Consider the following 10,488-nt stretch of genomic DNA (forward strand, 5'->3'; position numbering starts at 1 on the left):
TCTATACATAGTAGGGTCTTCTAGAAGCTCACCTGCATTTGCGCTCAGCTTCACATTCTTCTCCAAAGAAACTGAAATAGGCTTACAACCTGTCATCCCATATTTGGACAGCATGTCCAATCCATACTGCCTCTGCAAGAGCCATATCCCACTTGGTGATCTAATCACCTCAATGCCCAAGAAATAACGCAGCTCTCCCAAATCCTTCATCTCAAACTTCTGCTTCAATAACATTGTCACATGAAGGATATCTTAATCACTATCACGTGTCATAATCAAATCATCAACATAAATGACAAGCAGCATAATACCTTTCTCTGTTTTTCTCACATAAAGTGAAAAATCTGCCTTGGAAATCTGAAAGCCAATAGTGACAAGATACTGTCCTATCTTGTCAGACCATGCTCTAGGTGCTTGCTTCAAGCCATACAAGGCTTTCTTCAACCTGCAAACAAACTCAGGATGAACAGCATGCACATAACCTGGTGGCTATTCCATATAGACCTCTTCTTGCAAATCACCATGCAAAAAGGCATTCTTTACATCCATCTGATGTAAAGACCATCCCTTTGATGCAACCATAGCAATGACTGCTCTTACGGTTGCCATCCTTGCAACCAGATTGAATGTTTCTTCATAATCAATGCCATATGTTTGTGCATACCCCTTGACTACTAATCTTGCCTTGTATCTGTTCACAAAACCATCTGCATTATGCTTCACCTTATAAACCCACTTACAACCAATTGCATTCTTATCTTTAGGCAAAGGTACCAATTCCCATGTAGCATTTGCTTCCAAGGCATCCATTTCTTCATCCATGGCTTTCTCCCATTTTTCTTTTCCCATGGCTTGCTCAAAAGAAGTGGGTTCTGGTTCCTGTATCACTTTGACCATATAGGCACAGTGAATGGCTGTAAATCCATCATATTTCAGCCTATCCACAGGATACCTAGCTCTTGTAGACCTGCGCAAAGTAGGTTCACTCCTAGGTGCTCTCAAAACATCCCTGGTCTTCCTTACTCCAAGTTTAACAATAGAAGGAATACCCAACTCATCATCAATGCTCTGTTTCTGAGCCATTGGATTCACCATCCGCATAAGAGTGACCTGCATTCACATCAAACATGGGCTGATCTACCTTCTCTTTTCCTTTTCGTGATACCTGCATACCACTATCTACATTGCTTTGAGAAGATTCTCCTGATCTCAATCTGCCTGTCCATGGCGAAGAATGTGAACCACTACTAGAGGATGCTCCTGGTCCACTAATATCTTGTGGTGTGAATTCTGTGCAGCATTACCATTTTGTGTATCTACATTATCAATCACATTTACTGGTTTATACCAGCTACTCATCTCATCAAAAACAACATCTCTACTCACTGTAAACTTACGAGTAGAAGGGTTATAACATCTATATCCTTTTTGCTGCAGAGAGTAACCAATAAAGATGCACTTCTCAGCTTTTGGATCCAACTTGGATCTCAACTCATCTGGCACATGAACATAAGCAATGTAGCCAAAAAGGGGACAGTGGCCCGTATTGCACTTAATGGAGGGATCACTGATGAACTTGCCTTATCTCGGGTCCCTTCGGCAAGGTTTCAAATGAGAAATATCAGGTTTCTTACCAGTATACCTCTCCTCTGGAGTCATGCCATGTATTGCTGCAGTGGAAGTCCTGTTCATTATGTAGACTGCTGTAGCAACTGTCTCAGCCCAGTAAAAATATGGCAGGTCTTTTTCATTGAGCATGGCACGAGATACCTCTCCAATATGCCTGTTTTTTCTTTCTGCAATTCCATTTTGTTGTGGGGTATGACTACATGAATATTGCTACTTTATGCCATGCTCCTGCAAGAACCTTGCAAACTCATTTGAGAGGTACTCTCCCCCTCCATCTAACCTTAGGCATTTTATTTGTAGGCCTGTTTCTTTTTCAACCATAGCTTTAAGAGTTTTGAAATGCCCAAAATCTTCACTTTTCTTTTTCATAAAATACACCCAAACTTTTCTGCTATAGTCATCAATAAAAGTGACAAAATAATGACAGCCTCCAAGAGATGCAGCTTTAGTAGTCCACACATCAGAGTGGATTAATTCCAATGGCTTCTTACTCTCTTGAACATGTCTAGGAAATGGTTTCCTTGCCTGTTTTCCAAACTGTCAGGCTTCACATACCTTATGCATTTTTGCAACCTTGAATTTAGGCAATCCTGCAACAATATTTTGGGCCTGCATTGATTTAAGTCGCTATACATTAGCATGACCAATGCGTTTATGCCAGATATCAATATCTGCAACTACACCGGTCCCATGTGCAAACATTGCTGCACTCAATTCAGGCATGTCTGCATCCAATGTAAACATTCTGCCCTTCTTCTTTCCTTTTGCTATCAAGCGACCTTTATTTTTCATATCCTCAACAAAGCATCCATGGGAATTAAATCTGACCTGCAAGCCCTGCTCAACCATTTGACCAACAGAAACTAGGTTCTTGGTGATATTCGGGACATGAAATACATCCGACAGGTATTTCTTTTTCCCATCCTGCATAGACAAATGAATTTTTCCAATCTGCACAATAGGATGTGCAGTATCATCACCAGTCTCCACAAATCTTGGTTTTTCCATTTTCCTTGCATCCTGCATCCATTCTGCATGACCTGTCATGTGGTTTGATGCACCTGAGTCAACATACCACGCATCGTTGCTTTCTTCTGCACTTGTCACAGAATTGGTCATGTGCTGCACCATAAACAAATGCTCATTTCTGTCATCACCCTGTCTACTAGAAGATGCATAATTCCCTTATTGCAATTTTCCATTTATGATGTCATTCTGCTTTTTATAGCAGTCTTTAGCCATATGACCCATTTTACCATAGTAGTAGCATTCAACATTGCTATTTGCATTTTGGCCTCTTTGCCATCCACCATGACCTCTTTGGCTCCCCCTGCCTCTAGAGTTACCACGTCCTCCTCCATAGGATTGGTTTTCTTGAGTTTGCTGTATATTTTGATTTCTACCACGGCCTCCAGATCGGCCTTCTCTACCTCTGCCTCTATCTCTTCCAGCATTTGAGTAGACGACAACTTCTTTTGAAGTTCCTCCTGAAGAAGATGCACCACCATTTCTCTGCTCCTCAGAAATTAGAAGAGCAATCAACTCTTCAAAATTAGGAAATCTTTCACGGACGAAAATGGATGTTCGGAATTGTGCATAATCCTTTCCTAGACCATTCAAGGTCACAGAAACTAAATCATCATCATCCACTGGCGACCCAATGGAAGCAAGTGCATCTGCAATCTTCTTCACCTTCATGTGGTAGTCATTGATGCTCATACTTTCTCTTTACACATTGTGCAACTCTTGCTTGAGCTGCATTTTCCTGGCTTGCGTATTTGTGCTATACATTTTTGACAAAGTATCCCATGCCTCCTTTGGCATACTTGCATCCTGAATATGCACAATCATAGAGTCTGAAATGCTGATAGACAGCCAGCACATAACTTTCCTAGCCCTCTCATGCCATGCTTTAAATGCCTGCATTTGCTGTTGATTGGGAACATCAGGAAGAACTGGTTCTTCTTCATTTCCTGCAACAAATTCCCAATATCCTTTTCCCATAAGGAAATTCGTCATTCTAAACTTCCATGCTTGGAAGTTGTTCTTGTCAAGCTTTTCAGTGACAATCTGTGAAAGAGAATCAGACCCCATTACAGAATACTGCAAAAAATTCTGTCACTGCAAAAAACACAGCTTCAGCCTCACAAGAGCAAATCTGCAAAACTGACGAAAGTGGTATTTGACCACACAGTCACTTCCTAGTGACGATTTTGCATCAACATGCAACAAGGATGATTCTGTAACTCCCAATGTCTCTGTGCACAGGCATACGATGCAATTTCTACAGTAAGTTTTCACCGACCTGTAGAACAGTGGTCGCACAGCATAAAACAGGGCTTTTCCTGAGTGCGTGCAGAAAACTTCTGCCTCCAAAAAAGGCCCCGAAATGACCTCAAATAAAAAAAACAGAGCAACCAACGGCTAAAGCCTTCTCCCGCAGCATATACTGCTCTCTTGCTACACCGCGAAGGGCGTCTCAATCTGAGACAATGCACTCTTGCACTTTCTGGCTGTGCTACCTGCAGAGACTTGCTCCCAAAATAGAAAAATGAAAGCAACACTGGTCCTCTTACTAGAACACCGCGAACTTTGTTTGCTTTCTTGAGCTCCTTACCACGAACAAGGCTCTGATACCATGTCAAGATTGTGGGAGAGAAGAAAGGAGTCTCACTTGTAGCTTTTCTGCTTGCACAACGGGGGAATACACACAAAGGTGGAGGCTGAAAACAGTTTTCCTCTTCTTAGTTGTGTAAGCAAAAAAGAACTCTCATACAAAGAAATAGAAGAACCCTATATATGGGTCTCAAACCAAACTCAACTAAGTAAGGTGGCATACTAACTGAGCCACGAACTAGAGTAGATAAGGATAGCTGTCATCTAGCTATTATTCATGGGTGGTGTACCAACGACGAGAAGGGAAAAAGAGTCTATATGTAGTATTACATCTCATCAAGGAAGGTCTACAAATGGAAATTTAATGGTAGGGACATGGATTCAAGCCAAAGATGCTATTTTGAAAGCTTTTTGCTAATCTTAGTAACTTTGATCTCAAAAGCAAGGCCATTAGTTTGTTGCTTTCTTAAGGTCAAAACTTCACTCCCTATAGCTAGACATGGTTTAGAGGATGATGAGAATGCCTTCAATCTAAACATATCATACACAACAAAGAAGCAATCAATGACTACATGTTTCCTTATTTGGTACATCACCAAGTGTTTTACTAGCCTTCAACTACACATATACAAGCTTCCATAAAAAACATTGTAGTTGGCCACCTAGCTTTACCCTGTTGAGCTTGCTTCACTATATTTCATGGCTCTTATTAGATTTAGCTCGAGGTTATGGCATCAATACTTCATGATAATTTTTCCCTATTGGTCTCCATCCTATGAGCTATCCAACTATATTGTCCTCTTACTGCAATCCATCCTTGTTATTTTCTTGATGACCTATACCTTTAGTTTTCCTTCCTTATACATTTCCCCTCCCGATCACACCATTGCTGTAGTTAGTCAACCAGTCGATGGGAAATTGGTGTGAAACACACAAAATTTCTCAGTACCTTTCAATCAAACATAAAACGATAAAGCTAGTGACGCCATTGTTCTAGAATTGGATCCCATTGCTAAATGATTACGACTCTTACTCCTCCCTTATTCTTCAAAACCCTACACCGAAGGTAATCAAAAAGATCTTTGCAACCTCTTAGACATGATGATGAACTTTATGCTTAAACTAATCACCACACATACTCACAACTAAGCATCCCATAATCAATATGTGATCCCCTATATAGTGATGCTAATGTTACTCCTCTCTCATGTATCCTCCTTTTATCCCATTGTTTCTTCTCTTCCCCTCGATCCCTACTGTTGGATCAACAAATAGGCTATTGCATCATGATAAGGAAGTTCTCCTCCAAACTTTGCTTGTGTCAACTACAGCCTTTCTCACATGTATTATGGTGTTAGATATTCCTCCAAAGAAAAGCACAAGCACATCCTTCATAAGCACAAGTTCCTCTCCTCCTCACTCATTAGCATTGCTACTAAAAGTATCGGTTCCCCTTGCATGAAAACATAAAGATTGTCAAAAAGCTAATTTCTTCTTCCCCCCACCTTATTTGTTTTTCTTTCTTTTTCTCCTCTCATGGCCAAAAACCCATGTGTAGGACAAAAAGCATGCTTTTACTCCTACACCAAAAAGATCCACGCTCCTCCCTCCTTTTTGTCTAGAAATTCCTCTATCACATTCCTCTTTGCCTTGCCTCTTTATTCAATCTAAAGTTAGCATATATAAGTACTAACACCAAGAGCAATGAGCTTTACAATGATGAACGGATAAGGCTTCGAATGAGGATGAGCTCATACATAAAGTTCAGTCCCCACATAATGCTAAGTATATATGAAGGTAAGCATGATCAAGCTTATGAATTGTTCGATGCATTAACTCTTCAATGTCCCTACATGTTTTATTGTTTACTATCCACGAAAAGCTATCCAATCACATGCAACATCCAAAGATTTCACATGGAGGAAGAAAAGTGGCATGATAACCTACTACGTGTTGACATAATTAAATTGAATTATATTAATGCATGCAAATGCATCATTAAAGTATCACACATTATCATCATAGTTACACAAACCACACATTTATTCAAAGAACGTTTATTTATAGAGATAAATCAAATTGTCTTTTATTTATCAAGAAAAATACATGCAATGTTTGATAATGATGATAAATACAAAGAGCTCATAGCGAATAAGAAATCTCATTTGTTCCTTGGCTTTTTCATTAGTAGAGAGGAGGGGCTAGCTTTTGATGAAAATAGAAGTTCCTTCTTTGCTTCAAAAATGATACACATCTCCTTTAGCTCTTCCTCGAGAAGAAGAGAATCTCACACTTTTGCAAGCTCATATAATGTAGTGAGCACATACATTGCTCCACCACACACTTGGTCAAACAAGTAGAGAAGCTTTGATTGCTTTACTAGTGCCACCTTCTCCAAGCTAGATTTGGAGGTATCGCTCGACAATCTTCAAGGCCCAAATTTTCATGATTTTTTTCTCACATCATGATGAGCACTTCTTATGGAAGACCACCAAGTTGGCAACAAGGTTGCCAATGTACTCCTTTAGAGCTAAATTCTTTCATCGATCCGTTTGTCAAGTTCCTCCTTGCCTTAATGCAAATACATCATTTGTTGCCAATATTTCACTGATGGACTCTAGGGAACCCAATGCACCCTACATTCAAGTCTCCTCGTGTAAAAATATATGATAGTTAGAAATCTCATATTTCCTAGATCATCTTGTATTTTCATTTCTTATGTGTCAACAAGACACCTCCTTGGGAAGAGGAATCCACAAACTCCTTGGTAGGAAGTTGGGACCTTGGTCCATATAAATCATGATCTAGTGCTTCAAACTCAACATCTAGCACAAGGTACTCTTCTTTAGCCAAGGAAATCTACTCCTGTGATGCTATTACGGCACTCACTATATCTAAGCTTGTGCCATCATATCTTCCAACCTTTGCCATCATTGGATATACATCCACATAATCATAATCGATGAGATATCCCATAGAGGATAACTATTTGTCCTTCATTTCCAAGTATTGTAGCACATTCAATAGAAGCAAGTATTGCATGTCATCTACTTCAATGGGTATCAAGGAGGCGAGGTTAGATTTATCGACTTGTAGCTCTTTTGAAGAGGATGGCACCATGATAGCCAACCCTTGCTCCACCACTACTTACCGTTCCTCTTGAATATTTATTGGCTATTTAATTGGATCTTCTCCCCATATGCGATAGCAAAAAACTTTAGAGTTCTAGCTTTATCACTCTCCTTCTCTATGGGTGTATCCAATGTAAGGAGGTAAATAACCAATGCACAATCATGTTTCATGAGCTCAAAAGGTATTGTACTTGGTGCATTTCCCATGGGAACAACGCATATTTTGTGCAAAGGATCCACATAGGCTAAACGCCTATTCACCACTCTTTGGTGGTTCTTTCTTGCTTGAAATACCATGAGCTATTCCTCTAGAGACACCCAAGTCATGTCAGATCCCTTGATGGAATATGTGCAAGTGGTGATGGTGGCCACAAAGTCTTCTAAGTCCTGAAGGGGAGGATCCAACGGTGAGAGGATGCATTGAAGGTTCAATTGAGGTGGTCCCCTAACATGTGCAACCCATCAATATTTATTAGTTCTCACTAACTAGAATCTTTGATTGATTTTGTAGGTAAGAGGATCACCTCTTGGCCATGTCCTTTTTACCTTGATTTGAAATATGCAATGCTCGAGAAAAATCTTTATCTTTTTGCAATGATCCCATGTATATTTCTCTTATTAAAGATGGTTCATAGGCCCATATGTACTTCATCATGCTCTTTCTCATTAAAAGACGAAATATTAATTTAAAAAAATATTTTGTTGTCACCATATTTGAACATGAGTAATTTATGGATTCTTTATATGAGATGCTCATTAGTAACACACACACTTAACTTGCATCTCACACATGATTAGCACACAAATAGGCTACACACACATGCACACATGCACTCCATACCCAATACACCCTAACATAATGCACATCCTACCTAGCACACATACCACATGCACACAACACATTTACACACTCACACATAACATATACACACACACCTTGGCACACAACCATTCCTTATGCACATAAAGATCTCGCACTAGGAACATGCCCACATGATAGCATTTAGGGATTTAATGTTGGCACATGCACAAGATTAATATGTGTGTGCGCTCTTATTCTCACTTACTCTCAACTGACCCCAAAACCAACTTGTTGGCAAGGGAGGGTCAAGGGGAGAGAGGAGGGAGAAAAGTGACAGTTGAGGTGCATTCATCTGCAACCCACTTTGCACATGTAACTACACACATATATATGCACACCTTACCTACACATAGACATGCTTCATACCTCGGGGAAGTTAGTATATGTATATCATCTACATCACGTGCATTCACGGCATATTTATAAATAACCTTACCTGTGAATTCTTTGTGAATAAAATATAACCCTTTTCTATTCAATATATAAATAACCCCTTTATATTACACCCTTTTGTATGTAAAAAATGCATAAAAATGGTATTTTAAAAATTGCTTATTTTGAATCCACATAATGCACACATATATTCATGAGTAACTTACCTGAGATTCATGCACGCCTATCCCATCCTACTCCCCTTAGTTCCTCTTGTAGCAAGGACGAAGAGAGTGGGGTGCACAGGAGGAGTGAGCTCCCTTAAGTGCACAATATACATACTAATGCAACTTGAGAGCGGAATTTAGGTGACGGGAAGTGCTTAAAAATAGCTAAAAATTATGAATATCAAGGGAAAAATATTCACTGTCAAAGGCGGCGGCTCGATCTAGGACGATTTTAAGTGCCAAAGTGCTTTAAAGGCGCCCGAGCGACACTTGTTGATTTTTTATAATTTTTTAGACAGTCGTGCGGGTTGACACGAGCTATTGGCCAATGCGGGATGCTAAGCCGGACGCCCAGGATTTTTCAGAGCTCGATTCCGAGTTCGGACGGGAAAATGGCCAAGAAACCGGTCAAGATACGAAGGGGTGGACAAAATTTGGCCAAAATGGGCAAGTGACCCTTGGGAGCCCAAATTTAAATGTAGCATGAAACTTTGGAGAGGCATGATGCATAAAAATCGTGGAGGAAGCGTGGAGAAACTGCGCCCGAAATTCACGCCATGGATGGAGATGCTCAACCTCCTGCCTGCAAACAACCCCCCCCCAATCATCATTGGCCCTCATTCCCCTCTGTATGCTGACTCTATCGCCGCCCTTCGCTCGTGCAATGATGCCCTCTTTGGAGAATTCTGATTTCATTCTTTCTCTCTCCTCCCTCTCTCTCTTCTAAAGGCAAGTTCATGTGGGGAGAAGAAGGAAGAAGAAAGAATGGTGGAGGCTTGTCCGGCATGGATCGGATTGCTCCACGGGCTGGAAATGGTGATTGGTGATTGTGCTGGACATGAAGTGCTGCTGATTTCCAAATCTACAGCCATGGATATGAAACCCGAAACACGCAAATAAGCGGTAATTTAAAATTTTCAAAGGAAATTTGAGCTTTTATGGCTTTTGTTTGATGAAATGTTGTTCATGTGGGATAATAATTGTTCATGTTGTTGTTTTCTATGAGTTCTTGCTGGTCATAATAAAAAAATCAAAAAAATATGCATTTTGTGGTTCAAAATAATATGCTAAAACACGTCAACCATGAAAAAACAAGGAAAAATGAGGGTTTTTGGCATAAAAATGGGAAAGTGAATAGGAACATCAACTAAACTTTCATTTTTTCTGCAAGAAGGAACTAAGGGCCACAGCCCATAACCTGTTCTTAATTTTCAGCAATTAAATAATGCATAAAAATAAGGGAAAATACAAGAAAATGGTGGAAAAACCCTAAAAAATAGGGGAAAAAATACATTTTGGGTTCCGAAAAATAAGGATAAATAAGAGCAATGTTTGTGAATATTTGTGGGGACTGAAGCATGAGGATTTGCCTCAGTTCAACCCCACCTTCTTGTTCTAGTGTGGTTTTTCCCGGTTTTTATACATAAAATGATGGTGAAATACCCTATAAATCTATCCAACGATGCAATACTTAAACGGGGAAGGGTAGAGAAGTTGAAATATGTTTAAATACCGTGTGAAATGATGGGAAAGTTGCTGATTTCTATGCATAGCATTTAGGACGGATGATAATTAAAATTAAGAGCTTAGTAGCACGAGGATCACCTCGGTGCTAAGCCCATGCAACGAAGCACGAATGGTAGTTGGAAAC

This window comes from Lygodium microphyllum, chromosome 18 (assembly GCF_053477565.2).
Source record: "Lygodium microphyllum isolate KBCC chromosome 18, Lygodium_microphyllum_v1.1.10, whole genome shotgun sequence".
In the NCBI taxonomy this organism is placed as follows: domain Eukaryota; kingdom Viridiplantae; phylum Streptophyta; class Polypodiopsida; order Schizaeales; family Lygodiaceae; genus Lygodium; species Lygodium microphyllum.